Genomic DNA, 25,111 nt, shown 5'->3' with positions numbered 1-25,111 from the left:
TAATAATAATAATAATAATAATAAGAAGAAGAATAAGAATAAGAATAAGAATAAGAATAAGAATAAGAATAAGAATAAGAATAAGAATAAGAATAAGAATAAGAATAAGAATAAGAATAAGAATAAGAATAAGAATAAGAATAAGAATAATAACAACAGCAGCAGAAATTAATATTGACCCACTGGCAACTACACGGACCAGATTCAGACAGAAAATCAATTCACACAAGTCACATCCAAGAAGTCAACAGCCAAGAACTTGAAACTCAAAAATGCTTGGACACAAGAGAGATGACAAGCCCATAAAAGATAACGTTTTGGGAAGATAAGAAGAATAATAAGTCCAGTCTAAATAATGGTTCAACGTGCTCTTTAGAGGGAAAAACGCATGATATAATAATAATAATAATAATAATAATAATAATAATAATAATAATAACTTGCAGAAAATATCAAGAGGATCTGGAAGATGAATCTATTACGGATAGTCTCTGTGATTCTGTCAACGGCCTCAATCCACACACACTTCACAAGAGTCTGTAAGAACTGGGTCTCCCACCGAACATCTACAAAATTATGCAACATTCTGTTCTCGTGTCAACACAACATTGTGAGATCGTTCCCCTCGCAAGAATGAAGATCTCGTGATCTAGAGTTTTGTATTTACCTGTACATCAATGTTTATATTATAATGTTTTAATATTTTAATTATTGTAAGGCACTTTGTGCATTCCGCTGCACGTTAACCGCACATATTTCCTGTGGAGAAGTGATAATAATAATAATAATAATAATAATAATAATGAAAATGAAAATCCACAGCCTATTTCCAGTCATTCGACCCGGTCAGGAATGGAATGAATGAAGCCCCCATCTAGCGGCGAGGATAGGAATTGTGCCCGTTGCCGAAGCCTGTCGCACTCTCCTGGGGCAATGGTTAATGAATGATAGATAAAATGAAATGATATTGGAGAGTGTTGCTGGAATGAAAAATGATAGAGAAAACCGGAGTACCCGGAGAAAAGCCTGTCTCGCCTCCGCTTCGTCCAGCACAAATCTCACATGGAGTGACGGGGATTTGAACCACGGAAACTAGCGGTGAGAGGCCGGCGCGCTTCCGCCTGAGCCACGGAGGCTTTTAATAATAATAATAATAATAATAATAATAATAATAATAATAATAATAATAATAATAATAATAATAGTAATAATAATAATTGTTACGGACTTTCCGTGGAGCATAGAGGTGTGAGGTGCGGGCATGGATGGATGTGCAGAGAAAAGATCAAAGTATAACTTAAAAATCTATATTTGAAATTTTAATTTTTTTCCGAATTGACTTGGGTGATCAACACCAAATAACAATTGTATAGATAAGGTTTAGCTTGCCAGCTCTACTGTAGTAGCAGTATTAGAAAACCTTAGGACAATCGGGTACGGAGTGAGCTTGAAGTTCACAAGTTACGCATTTCAAAGGAGCATCTTTGCTCCGCACTCTTTGCGAGACTACTTCTAAAACTTATTACAAACATGCCTCTCCAATGCGCAATGCATTAGATAAAATATAAAGAGGTTTCACTGTCTTACACACTCGACAGCCTAAGTTACATTTAAGTAGGAAGTTAAACTTTAACAGAGGCATTAAGTGCCCGTTCTACATGGCCTCAGTGATCGACATAAAGGGTTACAGTTATCGGCAGTAAACCAAAATGCTAGGAGGCGAACACTTGCACTCCTGTGAAATACGCTTGAAAATCCTTAAAAATCGTATGTGGGGTAATAGCTCAAAGTGACAGAGGCTAAGCCTATACTATAGAGGTGACTACATGGAGAAAAAAATGTAAATTCCAAAAAGAAGAGAATAATTTAAAGATTCGAAATCATAGTCACCCCAATGCCGAGATGAATAGGAATTAAAAGAGGGTTCACACTCTTTCTTCCTTCAAACTAAGGTCTTTAGACTTGTTTGAAAATTTACATTGAAAGATTGAATTTTACTTTAAGAAAGAAGTTTGAAACCTTCCCCTCAAGTTAGCTTTTTGAAGCTATTACATGACTAGAAAATGTACCCGTGCTTCGCTACGGTATTCTACATTGTATACGGATTCCTGCCTGTAAAGGCAGTGAGTAAGATTATATTATATTACATGCCTCTTAGCGCTATCCTAGAAACAAAACGGGGAGAACGGAATACGTTGTTTCCCATGTAAGGTAGGCATTGGGGAAGTTTTAAGGAAAATGCCAGGCCACATTTGCTACTGCCAATCACAAACGAATTCGGGAGTTTCTACTATAACGACAGGCTCACTTGGCAACTTGTATTCACAATAGATATAGAGAGTTTTCATTATAAAGACAGGCCCTTTTTCGTAATGCAGGTCGCAGTCGAGTTCGAAAGATTTGATTATAACAGAGGAATGCAGCGCTATCTAACGTATCAAAAATCGAGACACGACAATAAGTCATACGACCAATGTTGTAGATCTCTCCAAATAGAACGGCGATTATACTATCTGTTTGTAATACGACTTGTCGTTTAGTGACTAATTATCCAGAAACGAAGGTCTGCACCGTCCTTAAAATAAATCGATATTTTCCGGTGCCAAAAATTATACATTCGCACAGCTTGGAGAATTTCCTCAAAGGAAACAGTGCCCAGGTTTCGGGATTAGCACTCGCATACATACAGAGTAATTAAGGAAGAAAGTAATACAGTTAAGAAAGTTGAAATTAATAGAAAATAGGATTATAACAGAGGACAGCCGGATAGGACAACTGTGTAAATACCAAGTGGATGTATTGGAAAATCAAATATCCCACAATAAATTATGATGGTATGAGTTGCGGGTATAAGAAAGCGGTAGGAGAGGAGAAATTTAGGCGCTGGAATTCTTCGGTAAACAGATAAGAATATGACTAATTGTATTATTTAAGCTATTCGAGGACGGTTATAATCTTCAACGATATTCTGCCAATATCCCACAGAATGGCCGATTGACGTCTCTCTTGCTTTCTACCCAAGGAACAACCACGAATTTAGAATAATGATGACGATAATGGGAATACGTTACTTCCCTCCTGGCAAGCAGTCAGATACTTTCCCATGGTAACCTGTAGGTTCGCTGTTGGTCTGTCTGTCACTCAATGCAGAGCATGATACCCGCAGAAAATGGTAATTTTCTCCGTCATTTGAAGAGTAAGCTAAATTATGAACATAACAAAAGTTGTTTATAATAAACAGAAGTTTCATGTACAGTCCACGGATTTTACAGAAAATCAATAGTATAAGAGAAAATGGAGGAAAACTGTTCTGGTTTTCCTATAAAACCTCCATCTGTTCAAAGATATTTAAATCATATGCATATCAGAACCTTCCCCAGGATGAGTATACTCTAAATATGACGATTAGTCGAGATCTATCCAACTGTTTCGCCGTGATGGTGAAACAAACAGACAAACAGCCACGAAAAATAAAAACCACCAATTCGGTCTTGAGTTGGCCTAAAACGGATAAATATCTGAAAATTTGGCAAAACAAATGAAATTACTGGCAGCGGACCCTCTACAACTTTATGTATATAGATTTAAAAATGTCTGCCATTATCTTGTACTGGTGGGCCTTCTCTACGAACACAGTCTAAACCTATTGACTCGAGCGATGGAAAAGACAACATGACCCAAAAGGTCCCAGCTTTGATAGCAGATAGGAAGGTTCCAGAACGCTTTGGGCCGAAGCCCTGTACACACCCTCGATCGTGATTGGTTAATTTATTAAATACCAAACATTCCTGATTGGGAAAATTGACATGGAAAGGGAGGGGATATCAGTGCTAATAACCAAAGAACACAAAAAGGAAACTGAAAACATTACAGTTTAGCCAACTAACAAATACCAAAATTCTCTTGAAAATAAATTGCCCTTCCTCTCACCAGAGGGGGTACATAAGTCGACAATAGAGACACCTGATTATAAAGTTAGAAATTTCTTGTGCTAGACAGTTCAAATGCATGGAGAGGGTGTACATCCGGTATAAAAATAGTAAAATAATAATAATAATATTAATAATAATAATAATAATAATAATAATAATAATAATAATAATAATCTATATGAAATCAAAAGCAAAATAGTTAGTTAGTTAGTTAGTTAGTTAGTTAGTTAGTTATACAAATGTACACACTTTCACTTAGCAGTACCAAAATTTGCACTTTCTCGTCCGTAGGTACGATGTTAGTTCACGGTCATCTCGGGTAAATAGTTATGAGGCACTCGGACAGGTCGTAGAAGTCAAAGATTTAATATGAGGATAAGCGAGGATGGAATTTGAAGCTATTCGTCTTACGAACCTAAGCCTACGTGGGCTAGTTTGTATCTTCGCATATTAAAGCAACTTACTTCCTCCGTACCATTTTACTAGTCGCGATTGCAGCCGAACCCTCACCTCCAGCTGGATTTTTATAACAGGCCTAAAACTGCTAGGGACTGAGCGATCTAGCTGCGCGTTACGGGCCATGTAACTGCTAGCTTGCAGGCGGAAGATGGTAGGTTAAAACCCCGGCGGTGGATATGAAAATTGTTTTTTGTAGTTTACCATTTTCTAGAAAAGGCAAATAGCAAGCTCTACCTTAATTAAAGCTACGACCAGTACCTTTTCATCCTTAGCTACAGTCTTAGTTCATGGGTATCTCGGTTAAATAGTTATCTAGAAATCTCTACCTGTTGGTCTCAAGGAACTTGCACCGCTGTTAATATTGATTATACCGAATAAACGAACGGGCATTTTTAACTAGCAGGGAATATCGAGTGTGTAAAACACCCCCTTAACACTATGGATGGAATTAGGTGAAAACTAAATGAATAGGTTTTACATCTTGCTTACCTAATTTGTATTGTTCCCGGAGACTCCGAGGTGCCAGAAATGTTGTCCCGCAGGACTTCCTTTACATGCCAATAAATCTACTGACACGAGGCTGACGTATTTGAGCACCTTCAAATACTAGGTGGCTGAGCCAGGATCGAACGTGCCAAGTTAGGCTCCGAAGGGCAGCGCTCTACCATTTGAATACTCAGCCCAGCTAAAATGAAAGTCATTTTTTCTCGAAAAAATTAAGAAATTTTGGGCTTGAGAGGAAGGAGGACTCTCAGGAGAGAGAGCGATTTTGAAGCTTTACTCTTAGGTTAAGGAAAGGAACAAGGCTCATTAAATTCTCGAAATCATTCATTTTAACTAGTGCTTTACGATCGCAGTTAATCAGGTAGCTACACGGATATTGTTACAGGACCAACATTTGCCTCGTGTGAAAATGGGAAACTACGGAAAACAGGTCTGTCAATACTGCCTTCAAACCCACCATTTCTTGAGTGCAACCCAACGCAGCCCATGCCACGTCGCTAAGTTTCTCGGTGACTGATAATCTGAGTTCAACAATCCGTGTAGCTGGTTTATGTAAAGTTTTTCTGATAACCTGTAACGGTGTAATAATCAGTGTTAAGGTTAGGGTGATGTGGGTTGTATGTTCGGCTGAATGCGCAGTTTATTAAGCGCTCTCTTCCTGTTCTCAAGGTCGCGTCATAGAATACTCGACAGTAGATTAGCATTTAAGAAACTATGGCAGATCAGCCTTAGGAGATTTACTGTTACGTATTGAACCCGACTGACTTAAAAACCCACGTTCACTTCTTTCCTAGTTCTAGCTCGGTATTATCACATCGTCGCTATAAATCCTGCCTGAATCGGTGGGACGTGAAAAGCGAACAATAATAATAATAATAATAATAATAATAATAATAATAATAATAATAATAATAATAATAATAATAATAATAATGATAATTTGACGGTTGAAATGAAATGAAATGGCGTATGGCTTTTAGTGCCGTGAGTGTCCGAGGACAAATTCGGCTCGTCAGATGAACGTCTTTTGATTTGACGTGCGTAGGCGACCTGCGCGTATTATGAGGATGAAATGATGATGAAGACGTCACATACACCCAGCCCCCGCGCCAGCGAAATTAACCAACTATGGTTAAAATTCCCGTCCCTGCCGGGAATCGAACCCGGGACCCCTGCGACCAAAGTCCAGAACCTTGACCATTTAGGCATCTAGCCGAACATTTGACGGTTCCTGAAATTAGTCTTGCAGCTGTTAGGACATATAGGGTAGTGTAGTTATAGGAAATGTTAAAGGGAGAGAAAATCTTGCCAGTCGAATACCGGTGGGTGTCAACTGACTTTACCGATATGCAATCCTGCAAACTTGGCTTGAGTTTGAGTCTTGAATTTAGGTGCTTAAAAGCAAAGGACATTTATCAGAAATTTCACATATACATCATTATTTTTCACTTCCTTGTAACGACACTTTAACCCGTGTAGTTCATTAGGGACGGCAAGATAGAAAATGGTTAAATCTAAGAAGGAAGTGGCCGCGGCTTTAGGTAAGTACAGCCTCCGTAGTTAGTTGGTCTGTAAATGAGGAAACCACAGATTTATTTATTTATTTATTTATTTATTTATTTATTTATTTATTTATTTATTTATTTATTTATTTATTTATTTATTTATTTATTTATTTATTTATTTATTTATTTATCGCACTAACACACTGAAGGTTTCCGCCAACGCAAGGCTGGGGAAGGGCTAGGACGGGGAAGGAAGCGACCGTGGTATTAATTAAGGTACAACCCCAGCACCACAGAAAATCATCTTCAGAGAACCGACAATAACATCCAAACCAGCCACCTCCTGAATCTAAGCTATCAGCTACACCAAAGAGACATTCATCTTGCTGCATCAGTTAAGCATCAATAATCTTACCTTAAGCATGGTTTGAAATCACAATTCACGAAGACCATTCAAATAATGTATACCAATGTCACCAAAACATCATAGATTCAGAGATCCCTATCTCAAAACCGTTGAGAGCATAAGGAAGTATAAAGAAGGACTTAGGAATAAACAAAATGATAAATTAATATTTATTATTATTATTATTATTATTATTATTATTATTATTATTATTATTATTATTATTATTACTATTGTACCGGGCGGTACACCTCCACTCCGCTAATTTAAAATGTGCGCCTGTTGAAACTCCTCTGCTGGAGGAAGTCTGAACTTTATTGACAGTATTAATTTTCTACCGTCTCAGAAGATGTCACCACGTGGAAAATTTTGAGTTTTTGAACTGTGTCATTTTTGATGTGTTTTTGTTTCGCTTGAAGTAAGAAGTGTGAACTTTCTCTTCTAGAGGACACTACTGAAGATCTACAATAGTGCAACCTAGTGCGGAGTCAAAGAACTATTTTTTTTTTTTGGAGAAAATTTAATTTCAAGAGTTTGTTCTTTGTTAAATTTCTTTCTATCATTGTTTAAGTTGGCAATATTTACCCCTTTCTTCCCCTTGTGTTGAACCTAACCAATCCCGAATTTCTTAAATTAATTTCTATCCAATCAGATGTATCTTCCCCCAACTTGAATCTGTTGCGGGGTCCTATCCAATAAAGAGTTTGTGGGAGGGTGTTTTCTTTCCCCTAACGCCTAGAAACTTCCGCGAGAGTATTTAAACTGCTGATTTTTGGGTCTCTAGGCCACTTCTGTTCCATCTTTCAGTGTGTTAAGTACATAGCAGGGGGCGGGAAGCGCCTCTTTCTTCTCCAGCCGTTCAACACAAGGTAATGGCCGATTAATAACTTCTTTCTTTACTAGCTCAGCAGTTTAACTTTCGGGGCGGGTTCTAAGCGTTCAGCCATGTAACCTTTTCCTAATATGTAACTACTCCTTTCATATATTCTCTTTTAAAACGACATATTGGGATAGAGAGTGCTAACCCTCTCGAGCTCCCACTCACATTGTCTTGAGGTGAACTTATTTTCTCAACCTATTTTTCGTTAATGTAAAACAAATTGTTCTTTTCTTAAGTCACCTCTTTAGCATGGGATTAGCCCTTGTATTAACGGCCTAGTGCCAAGTAGGTCTTAATCAAAGTGTATTAGGAGTGCAAGTTCGCCTCCTCTCAAATTGTTATTTTAGAGGTCATTTAATTAACCTGCTTTTCTTTTAATAGACCTCAGTAGATTGGGTATTTTACCCCTGTGTTTATGTCCGTTGAGGACAACTTGAAGGTGGAGTTTGGTGTGGCCTGGGAGAGGCTTAAATTTTGAGAGCGAGTGGCTCTTTTGAAAATTCTGGGTTGTATGCCTCATGGAGGTTTTTCAGTGTAATTTGGAGCAAGGGCTCCTAGGTATGAATGGGGTTTTCTCCCCCTCTGTTAAAACTTGTGTTTGGGGTAAAACTGAGCTGATTGCCCAAGCATTGTGAAGTCAGGGCGCGAAGCCCAAATTCTGTAAATATTGTAACTAACCCCTTTTGAATTGCTACTTTGTACCTGCCATGCTTGTTATTTCTTTGTTTTCGAAAAGAAAATATAACCTTGTTGAATTTTAAATTAATTTTACGTTGCACTATATTTCGTAGCTTGAAACCCATTCACACCCGCACCTTCTTTCACCTCTACCTACCACGGAAAATTCCGTAACAACTATTATTATTATTTAAAGTGGACAAATTCATTGACGGTTTACTTCAGCAAAAAAAACAGTACGATTGTACAGCCTTGTAATATATTCACATGCAGTAATTCTATATAGTGCGAAACACCGAAGCATCGAAGAATAATACTTCTCAGTTCGTTATCGTGGAGATACTTTTTTATATGTACGTGAAAGAGAGCGAGTGAGAGTGTTTGTATACCCTCCAGGTAAGAGAGGAGAATGAGTTATGATTCAGCAGGACGGAAATCTTTATGCGACTCCATTTATGAATTAAATAACTCATTAAGTTGGTATATCCGCTTGCCATGGGTCACGGTTTCATGATCTGTAGCAGTTATGTGGTAGCAATTGCCCGTAGCAGTTGTAACTCCTGCTGATCGGTAATGCTGCATCTGATAGATGATTGCAGCTACGCTTGATATATGCAGTAGCCGTTAGCTTCTTAGGAATACGCACGATAACTAATATTTTACCTCCTGAAGATTTAGAAATAAGGTGCTTTATATCAAGCATAGGAACGACTCAATGGAATATTGTTCGACTGAAGAATGGTTCGCACGTTTTCCAGAGCTTCTAGTGTACCCTTATTCAATGTTACAGCTCAGTAGGCTCACATCTTTCCTGGGTAAAGATTTACATTTAAAGGATTGTCCAAGTCAAATTTAGTGTTTATATCTTACTGTAACCATAACAATATAAAAATATGAAAATAAATAGTGTTATTGTCCATAGTTCGGGCGATATGAGCCATCCTAAATATGACAGTACACCTCAACGGGAGCAATACACATTTTACATCATTTGGGCATCTGTAATAATTTCTCAATAACGGAATATCTATTAGAAAGAAGCTCAGATGTTAGGTATCATACATTATTTTGCTCATTAATCTACGCAGTTCTCAATATTAAAGGGAAAACTATATATTATACTTAATTCAACAACCGATTGCGTGCTTTTGACAGTATGAAGGACGTAACAGTATATTGTAAAGGTGAAAACCTGTAGATGAACTTTCTCCGAATTAAGTACGAAAACCGTACTTACTATCTATTAATGAACACAGGAATATCGTACTAAACACAATACGGTAATAACTGTAACAATTGAAGTACTCTTACCCTTGTGCTGCTACTACTACTACTTTGTGCTTAATGTTCGTCAGTTGAGTTGGCTGCATGATATACGTTGTGTAGCTGTAAACTTTTATTTGAGAGATGATGAGTTAGAATCCCACCTTCAGCAGCCATGAATAACGTACTCCGTGGTTTTCCACAATCCACAGAAGGCAGATGAATTCTAATTTCATCCACTTCCGCTACCTTCTCAGTCTTACAAGGAGACCTCGTTATGATGGCTCCACCGATATGACCAATTTTCAATATACATGTGAATGAATTACGAATACTGAACGAATTACGAACATTCTCTGGCTGAAATTGCAACGCGCAACTCCCAGACAATTCAAAGGAAAAGTAATGTGAATATTTCGAGAGTGCTTTCCATGTTTCCATGTGAGATGTTTCTGCGCCGAACGTGAACCGTAACGACTAAGCTCTCTTCTTCACATGCTTGTGTTTCACGGATCGAATGTCGTTTCCAGAGTATACAGTCAAAATCAATCATCAATGGTCTTCATTTACAGATGGAAGATTCCCTATCAGTCGTTTGCCTAACCGATTTATAAACGCTTTTAAATAAGTTGTAAATTTATCTAACAATTCCCTTGATACAATGTCCCAATCTCTCACTCCTCACCCTATAAAGTAATATCTGCCCCAATTAGTCTTCTTACATTCCAGCTTTATCTCCATATTTTGATATTTCCTACTTTTAAAACCTCCGCTAAAATTTAATCGTTATCCGGTATTCGGGAGGTAGTGGGTTCGAGCCCCACTGTCGGCAGCCCTGAAGATGGTTTTCCGTGGTTTCCCATTTTCACACCAGGCAAATGCTGGGGCTGTACCATAAATAAGGCCACGGCCGCTTACTTCCAACTTCTAGCCCTTTCCTCTCCCATCGTCGCCACAAGACCTAACTGTGTCGGTGCGACGTAAAATAACTTGCAAAAAAAAAAAAATCATCAACTAATCTCATTTCATGCCATCCTTTCATTGACTGTTCGGAACATATCACTTAATAGTGTGTCTCGTCTCTTTATTCCCAGGTCTTCCCAGCCCAAAGTTTGCAACATTTCCGTAACTCTACTCCTTTGTCGGAAATCACCCAGAACAAATCGTACTGCTTTCCCTTAGATCTTTAGCAGTTCCTGGTGTGGGTCCCATACTCTAACTGGGATCTTACCAGAGACTTATCCGCACTTTCATTTACATCCTTACAACAACTCTTAAATATCAACATAACCACGCGAAGAAATCTGTAACCTTTCTCCACAACCTCGGTAATGTGATTACCCCAATGAGGATCATTCCACCAGGCAAGTTGACCGTGCGGTTAGGGCCATGCAGCTGTGAGCTTGCATTCGGGAGGTAGTGGGTTCGAACCCCACTGTCGGTCGCCCTGAAGATGGTTTTACGTGGTTTCCCATTTTCTCACCAGGCAAATGATGGGGCTTTACATTAATCAACGCCCCAGCGGCTTCCTTCCCTCTCCTACACCTTTCTTATCCCATCTTAGCCATAAGACCTATCTGTGTCGGTGCGACGTAAAGCAAATTGTAAAAAAATAAAAAAATATTCCTTATCAATACCAGGGTACTTACAGTGTTCCCTATGAGGTATGGACACCCATTAACACAGTGATTAAAACTGAGAGGACATTTCCTCTTGGAGAGACGCTCAACGTGACTTTTTATCACACATACCGTCATACGATTATCCACTGTCCATCTCACAACATTGTCCAGGTCCCTCTGCAGTCAATCACAATCCAGCAACTCATGTAGAGGAGAATCGGGTAATATGGAATACCATTTGCTTTTGGCAGTATAACTTCTTACCGAAATCAGTTATGAAATATAAATAAATATGGTTTGAAAATTCAAATAATTAGCCAAGATTCTCTATATTTTTAAATTGTGAATTTTTAATGTCTTCACGTCAAAATTATTTCTTTCAAAAAGTTGCACTTGGTGGGTAATACGGAATAGTCGGCTAATATGGAATAGTAGGGTAAATAATATGTAAATTAAAATACAGCTTCAATAAATTCTTTCAGTTATATTTAAGGAACGTTCTTACAGGTGGACGTACAGAAATTAAAAAAAATCGAAAGAATAAAATTGGTAATTAACTTAAATGATAATCTGTATACACTAATTATTCAGAGTTTTCTTTTTACAGTCACTTGTTCCTTCAGTGACAAACGTCACAGATGCAGAAACTGAGATCTATAGGTAGTTAAATGTTATAATACACCAGGATTAATGCAATTAATTTTAATTAATTTTATACCTCATTTTACTTTGAAACTAAAACAGTATTCCATATATCCCGACACACCTTGTTTGAATTAAAGGATTCGTCATGCCATTAACTTTGCACAACAAGGAAGTTCCACTGGTGTAGCAATATAAGCAACTCTTGTACAATATGTAACATTGGATTTCCCAGGACTAAACTCAGTGTTGGTAATTAATACAAGCTTTAAAAGAATTACCTGCAAAAACTTTTCAAGTATGAAAAACAAATATTCTTGCTCCACGCACTAACCTCACTCACGAGCATGTCGAAACTGAATACAAAGCATCATGAGAACATTTACCGTAATTCGACGAGTTTCTACCTGAGAGGAGTACCTTACAGACAAGATATTGTGGTATTCCATATTGCCCGACTATTCCATATTACCCGATTCTCCTCTAATACTCTATGAAGTTCAACATAATCCGCAAAGAAAGCACAACAGGAGGTCCAGAACTTCAAAGTTCTTAGAAGTGAGAATCTTGACTCAGAACATTATCTCTCAAAGATTAAGGTAAAACTTCTTCCAAAGAACACTAATATGATCAAGTGGAGAAAATCAACAGGTTTGTCACAGAGAAGCGCAGATCCAGTAATGAGTTCACCCAGAAGTTCGAGTCTCATGGTCCAGATAATTGAGAGCAACTACGCAAAGGACTAGTCAAGACAGTTAACAATACGGTCCCATTAACAAAACCAAAGAAACATCCATGGTGGACTTGCGAATGTGACGTAGGTTTGAGGCAAAGGCAGCTTGCTTGGCAGAAATGGAACTCACAGAAGAATCAGGACAGTCTATCAACAATCTTAGAGGCAAGAAAACATGCTGCTAAACTATCCTAGGAATTACGCGTGCTTTCGACAAGAACCAGCAAATAGAGATGGAGGATGATTTTAAGAAGAGCAATACTCGAAGTTTCTATAAGACCTTCAAACAGAATCTCATCAAATACAGCCCCCAAATCTACATTTGAAGGTACCAGATGGTAAAGTTGCCTAAAATAACCAGGGCAACTGTCATATCCTGGCAAATTATTTGGAATTACAGTTCAACTGCGAAGCTCCAGAATCTAGTTTTACGTTCGGAAACCATACGCCTAACCATTCTGATTCATCACCTCCCACAAGAGAAGAAATTATACAGATCATACATTCGCCAAAAAACAACAAGGCACCAGGGGAAGATTAAATAATTGCCGAAATATGAAAGAACGCAGGAAACAAGCAATCGAAAAACTAACGGAGATAATTCACAACATGGGAAAATGAAGAACTTCCATGTGGCTGGTCCTCTGCACTGATCCACCCTCTTCATAAAAAAGATGACTGAATGGACGTGAACAATTATCGAGGCATTTCTCTGCTCTTAATAACGTACAAGATTCTTCCAAAGGCACTTCAAACTAGAGCAGAGGAACAGTTAGACTCTCAGCTGGGTAAATACCAAGGAGGTTTCAGGAAACGACGCTCATGTGCCGAACAAATTATGAATCTTAAATTTATCATCTCCTACCTCAAACAGAGAAGTAAGAAATTTGTAGTCACCTTCGCAGATTTCAGAAAGGCTTACGACTCAATTTTCCGAGCCACTCTTATCGATATCCTGAAAGAATTTTGCCTAGAAAATAAAACAAGAGCAATTATCCAACAGATTATTACTATCACCGCCTCCAAAGTGAAATTCATGGGGGAGATTTGGATGCCTTTGAAATCAGGACGGGAGTCAGACAAGGAGATGGTCTCTCACCTTCACTTTTTAACTGCGTACTTGAGAAAGTCATCCGTGAGTAGAGGAATGGAATGAGCAGCAAGGATGTTGATAAGGGGGACAGACCTGGCTATAGAAATATGAATCTGAGCGTTGATTGCTTGGCCTTTGCAGATGACCTTGCATTTTTTCTGATTAGCTAGACATAGCCGCAGAACAAATCGATGAGGTGATTGGTTCTCTTTCGAGAAAGCAGACTGCTAGAGGTAGGAGAAGCGAAAATCAAACGAACGGGGAAATTCAAATACCTTGGAGAGGGGTAGATTTCAGTACTTCTGAGAAATAAGCCTTCACATCACGGATCAGGAAAATGGAAACGACATATCAACTAACCATAGATGTCCACAGGAAAAAAATCTATATCCATTAACGCCAAGATACGACAATACTGCTCTGTAATGATACGACCAGAGACTTTATACGCTGCAGAATGCTTTACTCTCAAGAGGAAAGGTCTGATCGGGAAATCATAAATAAGGAAAAGGAAGATCTTAAGGAAAATGCTAGGGGCAATTAAACACAATGGTGAATTTGGGGGATGACTTACTCATGAACTCTACAGTACACACCTGTAGGAAAGATTACAGACACCATTCGCAGGAGGAGAATTGTTTTCTATATCCACATTGCCCGTATGAATGCTACAAGGCTGAGCAGTAAGATCTTTTACTTTCTCAACAAAAAACCAAGGAGGCGTGGTTCACCGAGGTAGAGAAAGACTTGCAGGAAGTGGGGATAACATAGGAGGACATCCAGAAATGTGTTCCACTCAAGAAGAAACTCCAAGGGCAATGTGGTTTCCAAGAAAAGCCGATATTAAAAACTGGCAAAACATGGACTGAAGCGAGGAAGAAACAGCATAGGATTCTAATGCGGGAATACTGGGCGAAAGTTAAAGTCAAGGCACAAGGGAAACAAAAAGGACAGCCGAAATAACGTGGTCAGTTATGGCCACCACGACAGCAAGAATATTATTATTATTATTACTATTATTATTATTATTATTATTATTATTATTATTATTATACCGGTAGGTACACCTCTACGCCGCACATTTAAATCTTGCGCCAATAAAACCTCCTCTACTGGAGGAACAGTGAACTTGGAACTAGTCCTCCTTAAACTTTTACTCAGAAGATGTCACTAACTTAATTTTGTGACTGTGAAGTCTCCAGGGCTGTGTGAATGTCAACATGTTTTGGTTACTATTTATCAAGAAGTTTGGACTTTCTACAACAGATGTCACTACAAAAACTATGATCATGCACCCTGGTGCGAAGTGATAAGAACTTTTTTGAAGAAATTTTGTATTCATAAGTTTTTTCTTTAGTAAATTTCGTTCATTAATTTGTGGGTTGGCAATATTTATCTTTTCTTTCCGCCAGTTTTGAATCCAGCCAATCGCTAATTTCTGTAATTAATTTCCGACCAATCCTGGATTTCTTCTTCGACCTTGAGTGTGCATTTTGTATGGTCCAATAAAATTGAGAGGGTGTGGCTTGATTATTCATGAAAGGTCTCGAACCTTCCCCGAGGGTTTATAAACTGCGGATTTTCACGTCTCTTGGCCATTTTATTAACATCTAACTAAGTGTGTGAATGTGAAGCAGGAGGCGGGAGGTGCCTCTTTCAGCAGGCAGCAGTTCTTCAGCAAGGTAATGGCCGTTTAACATCTTTATTTCTTGCTAGCTCCGCAGTTTAACCGAGGGATAGGTCCGAAACATTGATATGTAACCAACTTCTCTAAAATGTAAATTCTGCCGGCTAATGTGAAAATTTCATAAAATCTGTAACTGTAATTCGGGGATAGAGAGTGATTTACCTTCTTGAGCTCCCCTTCATATTGGTTTGAGGTGACTACGTTTTGTAACTGGTTTTCTTCCTTACCGTAATGTATTAAATTATTCTTATACGAGTCACCCCTGTAGTTTGGGAATAGCCCCTGTTTCATCGGCCTAGTGCTTTTTAGGTTTTAAGAATGCATATTTAGGAGTGCAAGTACACGCCTCCATTCAGTTTTGTGTTTCGGGCCTTTTACTTAACCTGTTCTTTTCTGCTAAGGCCCAGTAGGTTGGGTACAAGATACCCCTGTTTCTTTTTTGTAAGTTGTGCCTTGATGGCAAATAATTGTAAGTTTCTGGTATTGCCTTAAATAGGCTTGAAAAACTGAGAGCGTGTCAGCTCTTTTCTAGTGTGGTAACTGTGCCTCTGGGAGGCCTGATATTTGAAGTTGGGAGCAAATGCTCCAGGGATTAGGGGCTTTCTGCCCTTAGAACAATTTGTGCTCGCCAGTAAATGTTGAGCTAGGAGCTCAAAATTATAATACTAGGGCTTGTAGCCCAAGAGTGTTAAAATTCTGGTATCTCGGATCTTTCTAAGTCTTGTTTCCAAATTGTTATTTTACCAAGTGAAAAGTTGTTATAATTTTGTTGTTCCTTCTGAAAATATAACCTGTTAAAATTTTAAATTAACTTTGACTTTATAGTTAGACCCATTCATCCCGTCACCTTCTTTCACCTCTTCTGCTCCACCAAACCACGGTAACATTTATTATTATTATTATTATTATTATTATTATTATTATTATTATTATTCAGATATATCACTACAGTATATCCCAACCCATTGATTTTAATATATCCCAGTAATCTTATCAATCCCAGTTGTTTTTCTAGCATTCATCGTATATATCTTTTTTTAACTGTGTTTATTATCATAGGTAAATTTCAGTAATTCGCCAATATTAGTTTCCTTCTCTATCTGGACATTATGCTTATATCCAATTACCTTTACATACTGCTGACTGAATACGTCTACATTCTGTGAGTCCACACATATACAGTACAATTTTACCTGGTATGTCCTTCCTGGAACAAGTTTCTGCCGTGAAGCATCTACACATATCCTTCTATATTCCCGCAACCATTCTTAACGTAATTTCTTTCTAATCTGCACCTGCTTACTAAACTTTACTTCCCTCTTACGACATAAAGGGTCCTTTCCATTCTTACCACTTTTTCACACTCCTCAACAATTTGTCTAAACCCTTCCCATAGGTTGTTTACATTTGTACTTGCTATTTTACGCTGTTCATAATTGTTTTACAAAATTCCCCAACGCATCACTTATCAGCAATACGGAATTGCCAAATAGTCCAATACGATATTCCATTTTGCCTCATTTATTTCTAACTACCACAAAACAACATGGCCATTTATATAATCTAACGCTTCAGTTTCTCTATCGAAATCATCTGGTGTTATCAGTACCTGTGTGCTGGGTCATCAGCCCGGAGACTGCTTGGATTCTCAAACAGCACCGCTAGAGTTTATGCAGTTATAGCACCACGTCTAGAATAATTTTTCCTCCAGTTGGTTCCATCACTTTCTCGTTCAGCTATCCTTCTCATACTAACTCGATTGTTGATTGATTGATGTTTGTTGTTTAAAGGGGCCTAACATCGAGATCATTGGTCCCTTAATGGTACGAAATGAGACGAAATGAAATGACAACTTAAAATTCCAAAATCCTCCACTGACCAGCATTCAAAGCATGAGGACACAATGGTGAATTTAGAGGATGACTTACTCATGAACTCTACACACCTGTAGGAAAGATTACAGACACCATTCGCAGGAGGAGAATTGTTTTCCATATCCACATTGCCCGTATGAATGCCACAAGGCTGAGCAGTGATGATGATGCTTGTTGTTTAAAGGACGAAGAATGAATGGATGGAAGGATATGAATTTAAAACGTTCAGTGGATCCGACCCACAGTGCCTCACATGCACAAAAGCTGGCACATAACAATCGTATTACCGACCGAGGGACTGCTTCTATAGCACAATGCTGAATTGATTATGCCTATAGTCGAAACGGGTCCAAAATCCAGGTCGTCAGCCCCTCATAATAGTATTTATCGCTAGGAAAGTAGAACCATGCTATGTGTCATGTTGCGGTACTAATCAAAATTAGCGTAGACTCGCGGTATTCCACACTTTATGGTACTATTCAGAGGTAGTGTAATGCGCACATGTAACACAGATCTATGGTGTTTCGCACACTGCGGCGCTGTTTGCAGGCAACGCAAACCTATAAAGGCAGCGCAAACCCATGGCGTTCCCCACATAATGGACTAACCACAGGGACCCGTACTTTCCCGTGGAATTCCTCACATACTGGGAACGGAGCATAGGTAAGGCAGAACCATGGTGTCGCTAATCCCATGGTGTTGCTGATATAGGGGTACGAAACACAGGTACTGCAGGACCCCCATCCTGATTCACAAACTGTCGCTACTAATCACAAACCTATTGCGTACCTGACAGAGTGGTACTACGCGCAAGTAAATACAACCCATGATGTTCCCTGCGTGATGGTACTAATTACAAGCAGTTTCATGGTTCTAATTGGATCATCCCTTGGTCGCCGCTTTTAGTCGCCTCTTACGACAGGCAGGGGATACCGTGTGTGAATTCTTCGGCTGCCTCCCCCACCCACAGGGGGTGTGTGTTTAGTCCGCGAGAGGTATTTTATTTCCCTCAAGTCCGCCGGCAAGCCGGTTAGGACCCCCCTATCCGCCACCTGGGACGCACCACGTGGGAGAACCACCTCTCCCCCTGCTACGCCAGCGTAGCAGGTTCTTGGTCATATTATCTCATACGAATTAAGTGTTTGAAGTTTTTAAAAAAATATATTGGTCACAATCCTTTACCCAAACATGATGGGTATAACACAGTGATAACAAACTCTTCATTATCAGTTATAAATGTACCTACGTAGTTCTTCAATCAATCAACGTTTAACTGTAAGGCAGGCCTACTCATATTTTCAAAACGAATCATCTGATTCCCCAAAGAGGAGCAAAACTAGTCAAATATTATTATTAACAGCATAGCGAGCGAGTTGGCCACGTGATTTGGGTCGCGTAGCTGTGAGTTTGTATTCGGGAAAAGGTTTGATCGAACCCCCACTGTCGGCAGCACTGAAGATGGTTTTCTCTGGTTTCCTCTTTTCACAACTAGCTGTACCTCTAGGGCCACGGAGGCTTCCTTCCCATTCCTAGTGCTATCTTCCTTAGTCGATGCAACGTAAAATATGTAGCAACATATTAAATATCTACATACTGTACTACTATGCGTATCTTTAATAGGCTTGTATTGCAAGTAACGTACAAACTAAACGTAATTGAAATGAAATGGCGTATGGCTTTTAGTGCCGGGAGTGTCCGAGGACATGTTCGGCTCGCGAGGTGCAGGACTTTTGATTTGACGCCAGTAGGTGACCTGCGCGTCGTGATGAGGATGAAATAATGATGAAGACGACACATACACCTAGCCCCCATGCCAGCGAAATTAACCAATTATGGTTAAAATTCCCGACCCTGCCGGGAATCGAACCCGGGACCCCGGTGACCGAAGGCCAGCATGGTAACCATTTAGCCATGGAGCCGGACAACTAAACGTAAATACAAACTCATGATAATACTAAAGAGGCGAAATGCGATCCGTGGATCACGAGTTCGCGATGCGGAGAACCTTCTCGTTGCGGTGCGCGTTCATTGTGGGAATTTGTCCCTTGCTAGTCTTGTGAATCACTCCCGAAATACCATATTCAAATTCTAATTTCTCGGAAATGGATGGTAGGTGCGCCTTGCTATTTGAACCAGGCCATGGCCTGCACTTATGTTGAAAATGAATCATACGGTGGGAACACGTTGCAAAGGTCTCATACTTAGTTCTACCCAATCCGAACTTGACGGAGAACTTCTAAGTGTTAGTGTGACGTTAAAAATAATTGTAAACTTATACTTCTACGTAACTGTTGATATCATGGTCATAATCGCAGGACCTCTAGGTTTACGCTGAATCCGAGCAACAGGGTGTGATTTTTAATTTCAATATTTGTATTGCCTTGGCCGGCATTTGAACCGTTGCTGCATTAAGTGACAAGCCAGAGAAAAGTGGTCCAGAGACCCTGAAGACCTGGCCAAAACCTCATTCTACTTCTTCAAGTTAAATCCTTGAGATTTGTTGTGACAAAAATAGTGTTTTCCTTTCTTTTTTGAGTGGAGGGTGTTCTCTGTCTCTTTTTGCCTCCCAGATAACTTGTAGCAGTTCTCTTCTTCTCGTTTTGTAAGGCATATCTGCAGAAGAGAAGGAAAAATATTTAGAGTTGATGGTGAGGAGCAATTTATTTCCACACGAAAAAAATTCAGCAAGTTTTGTTTACAGATTCTAAAGGAAGAGGTATTGAACTACTGTTGGAGAGATAAACATGAGCGACAGAAGATGGTAGTGGAATTGTACAAACTACTTGTGTGTAGCCATGTATACAACAATAAACTTAAATTAAGACAATTCTGGGTTTATAAACAAATGTACATGTAGAAAATACGTACTGGCTCTGGAGTCTCGGAACTTACCCATCGCCAACTTGAAAAGCACGGATAATTGTGGCGCTCGGGCAATCTTTCAATGTCAAAGTCTCTGCCTGACTAAACTCTGGGAATTTCATGACTACCCGGATAGTTTGGAATACCCCACAGCATTAGCATAGCGACCGCTTTTGACAAGTTTGCATTCTGGGGTTTCGGCCGTATTTTCAGGGTCTGGCTCCGGTTCACTGTGAAATGTAAAGAAATTTACTGTTACTGATCATTTCACTGTGCTGGGATCCGAACTGAGGCGGTTTATTGGTGAGTTAGAACCACTTTCATGGACATTTTAAAAGAAGGAAACTGACAATAAACTAAATAAAAATGTAGACACATAATTGTAGAACCAACAGATCTGTTGAATCTATTCTCTAAGAAGCCTCGAAAATTGGATTTTAGATTGTAAACTTAAAATACCCTCTTAGTAAAACTGTTGACCTTGATCGCATCGTTCTTGTTCTGTATTTTAATGTAAGATTTTTTAGTCTACTGCAGTCTGAATATCAACATAATTCACTTGTACCAGAGTCCTTATGATGACAAGTCTTGCATGCACCCGCCACACAGGCACAGTAATCTTCATTGTGCTCTATTACCATTTTGTAAGTACAACCCCTTCACCCCCTTCGGTTGATCCTGGCAATTGTTGAGTGTCGGAAATGAATATCTAACCAAGTACGTTACACGAGCGGTCATTGCCAAGTGTGGTCAGATAGGATGAATAAAAGACAAGATCTTGACACAATTCTATAACAGTAAGGTCAGACTCAGTAGGAATCTGTTGAATGCTATAGTACACTTAATTACTCTGAATAACAACCTACGTCTCTCCATTTCTTTTCACGACCAGCTATATAAGTGCTTTACATGTTGTGTAAAGTTTCTTTGTTGTGGCTTATGGTATTTGAAGATCAGGAGGATCGTGTGCACAAGTTGTGAATAGAATCGTAAATCTCAATTGCCCATGCCTTCGCCTCTGGCTGTTAGCGATAGCACGGACAAGTATGTGTCACGCGATACTGTTCTTCCCCACTCCTCTGATATGCCACAATTATGTAATTTAATGTCTTGGATATTTCATAATACTTTGAGAGTTATCTGATGCCTGATACTTTATGGAAGTCTACTCACGGCGGGTGGTTAAAGCTGTAGCGAGAAAACTAGGACTCTGTCCCTAGGGGTCTCCGTGTGACTTACTGTATCTTTCCTCGCCTTTGTGCCCCCTCACGAGAGAATTAGTTTCTGATCTGGATTAAGATACTCGCCTTTATCACATAAAGCCCTCAAGGTTGTATGTAGTACTAACCTGTCTGATGGCTACAAAATTAATGTCGGTCTTCCAACCGAAGGTATTCGAGGCTACGTACTTCTCTATGGATGTATAACGGCAGATATTAATTTTAAAATATGGTAAGGGCTGAATAGAGCAAAATGAAACATTTTTAATAAATAAAGTAATATAAAAGCATAGCAACATTTTATGCCTGTAACCGATGTCAGATAAGGATGTTATGTCTACATCAGGGGTTCACAAACTATTATCAGATTGTATCCCTCACTCATGGCTTAAAGTTCAATGTACAAAAAAAAATTCCATAAACTATAGGTTTAAAAAATATGAGTACCTGTCTAATTATTAGGGAATTTTAATTGATTATGATTATGAACAATTCTTTTAAGTACAAAGTTGTTAATAGGACAATATTGTGAAATTAAATACATTTTTATAACACATCACAGGGAATTTAAGAATCTGTTTCTGTATCAAGTATAATACAATGATAATAAAGTAACAGGATACCCTGTTTGCATGAAATTTTCACAAAGCGCTAAATTTTCGCCTCAATATCAACTTCTTCTTCTTTCTTTTGTTTTGGCCAACTGTGGACCATGTTAATTCGATTTCAGCTGCTTCTAGGCTTTGATCTGCGCCCTGTAATCCTTCATTCTTTCACTCTGCAACCTTCTTCTCTCTACCGTCCATGGTGTTTGGATCCGCAAACTAAGTTTTTCTTGGAAACTCTTCGTGTTCTTTATTTTCGACTTGTAAGTTTCCCTGTTGCTTATTTTCGATCCTTGCATTTCCATTTCTGTCAGGTCCTTCTTCACTTCCTGATGCTAGCGTACCACAGTTTTCCTGGTCTCAGGGAACCTTACTATCTGGTTGGTCAGTCTTCCTGGGTCCATTGTGCAGATGTGCCCAAAGAACATGGCTCTCCTCTTCCGGATGGTGTCTGAGGTCTTCGCTATCTTGCGGTACAGTTCTTGGTTTGCTTTCTTTCTGTATGATCCATCCTCTGTTCTTTCGGCTCCCAGTATTATCCTTAGAATTTTTCGCTCCACCAGTTCTAACTTCTTGACCAATCCTACCTTTATCAGGTTCAAACATTCTCTTGTCGATGTCTAGGCATCGGCCCCAAGCATCAATATCAAATTATTAAATAAGGATGACATTTTTCGACCTTAATTAATTCTGGAATTCAGATATTAAGATCCATCAACTTTTCAATGGGATGGGCGTTCCTGAACTGCGTGACACCGTTTTCTGATATGTCGCAGTCCAGGTGAAACGTTCAAGCGAAGCGTGCCTCCATATATACATATTTCCTCCTTATTAATTACCATATTTCAATTTTCTTTATTTTTTCCTGTAGGCTGCTCGCGTGCCGCACTACAAAGTCTCATGTGCGCCCCTAGGGATACGCCTGCCACCGTTTGGAAACCACTGGTCTACATCATTTCATAAACTACGGTGAAGCGGACGACGACACCATTGGCAGCATTGTGTCGTGGCTATAGTTTATCCTCAGTGGATCCTGTCTATTGAAGAAATTCATCCGGTACCAATTTCAAGGGTATTCAGAGTTGACCAAAAGACTCCTCTAAGCAGTAGAATAATATATAAATACTTGTAACAATACAGTTCGAACTTAATACTCATAAAGCGACTCCTTCGTTTAGCTACAATAGAACTGGAAGGAATATGTTGTAATAAAATATCCACCTGGTAGCCATGATCCTTACAGTGTCAAGTCTATGTGACATGTCACCGTAGTGAACCAGCTCCAGTCCCGTTGATGAAAAAGGAATGCCACCACCCATCAGAATATTGGCCGTCAGGATAGCGAGAAGTGCTAGTATACAATTTGCAATCACTACATTGCGTACCAAAATTCGTTTACGAACTTGTCTTCAGTGTTCATATGGTGTGAAGCCATATGACGCGGTTAATGATTATTCGTCCATCCGATGGGGAGGCAGACCCCTTGGTGTTATTCGACAGGAGTTGGCTATGTGCCGACACCGTGTTTTAACTTCTCCATAACTCAATATCATCATTATCACCTCACACAGAGGTTTTCAGGTTGCCCATGGATGTCAAATAAAAAGATAGTCCTGCACCAGGCGAGTTGAACATGTCCTCGGCATTCCTGTCATGATAAATCGTACGATAAAAAATATCATTAAATTCCATTGATTGCCACTGTGAACTCACTGTATTAATTCTTGATCCGAAAGTCTGCACATCATGAAGTATCAGGATTGAATGAAAAATTCATATAACTAGGAGAGCAATTTCTAAATCCCTACAATAATCTGATATTGAACTTCAGTTTCGCTATCACCTAGTAATGTGACCTTTTGTATCCATAAAGAGTGTATTGTATTCCGAATTCACGTGAAAAGAGATCATTGCATTAATTCATCTGACGAGGAAAGCTATCGGACCTCCAGTGACAATCTTTACGAAATTTTCTGGGGAAAATAATCAAGAAACCAAAGTAACTAGTGTAAAATGTGGCATTTCGCAGTCATTCGCGAACCCTTAAAAAAAAAATGGGCACATGACTGTAAGGTCTGCAGTCATAACTTGCCAAATACACTGTATAGAGGTCAATAATTTTCGTATACGGGAATCTGCATGTCCGATACGTCTCTTACCATGTGTACACCAGTGACTGTTGCTTCGAAGTACTTCCGAAGTCTGATGTTGGCCATGGGCCTGTTCCTACGATAATGCATATTGTATGTGGAATACGTGTATCCTGTGTTTAACAGAATGACTTACAACGCTCATTCTGTGGTACAGATACTGGTGAATGAGATAATGAAGAATTACCAAGACAAAAACACGCTTTTAGAGTACATATCAAAGCGCATTGCGCCGGAGTTGTACTGCATAAAAGTATCCGCGGCGACACTGACATTTGGGAAGGGCAAACATTGCGGTGTGATGGAACGTCCTTGGAGACTCCAGAACACAACGAGACAATCTATTCCAGTCCCTATGAACCATCACCCCTTATTCCCCGAGGTAAACGGAAACGTATCCATGAAAAGTTTTCTGAAAGAAGCAATGCAACATATTTATAACAGTGTCGAACGTTGCCAAATTTAATACCTTAAATCCGTTGAAGCAACAGCTCAAAAATTCAAGACATTGCTGTAGAAAGTGGGGTAACTCGTAAAAGGCGTTTGAGAGAGATGAACACTAAGATACCAAATTCCGAAGTGCGCGTGACCTGGGACACTACTGGATTTAACGAACTGAGCGAAAACAAAATATATCACGCCGGATATTTCCATCTTTGAAGCCAGCAAGTGTTTTTCGCAACAGTTCATACGCTACTATGAAATAACATCAGTAATCGGGAGATAGTGGGTTCGAACCCCACTGTCGGCAGCCCTGAAGATGGTTTTCCGTGGTTTCTCATTTTCATACCAGGCAAATGCTGAGGCTGTACCTTAATTAAGGCCACGGCAGCTTCCTTCCCATTCCTAGGCCATTCCTATCCCATCGTCGCCATAACACCAATCTGTGTCGGTGCGATGTAAAGCAAATAGCAAAAAAAAAAAAAAAAAAAAAAACATACACGGTACGTTTCTAGGGAGAATGTTACACTTGATACTGCCATGAGGATAAGAACA

Source organism: Anabrus simplex, chromosome 4 (genome assembly GCF_040414725.1).
Source record: "Anabrus simplex isolate iqAnaSimp1 chromosome 4, ASM4041472v1, whole genome shotgun sequence".
Lineage (NCBI taxonomy): Eukaryota > Metazoa > Arthropoda > Insecta > Orthoptera > Tettigoniidae > Anabrus > Anabrus simplex.
This window is presented reverse-complemented; position numbering follows the sequence as displayed.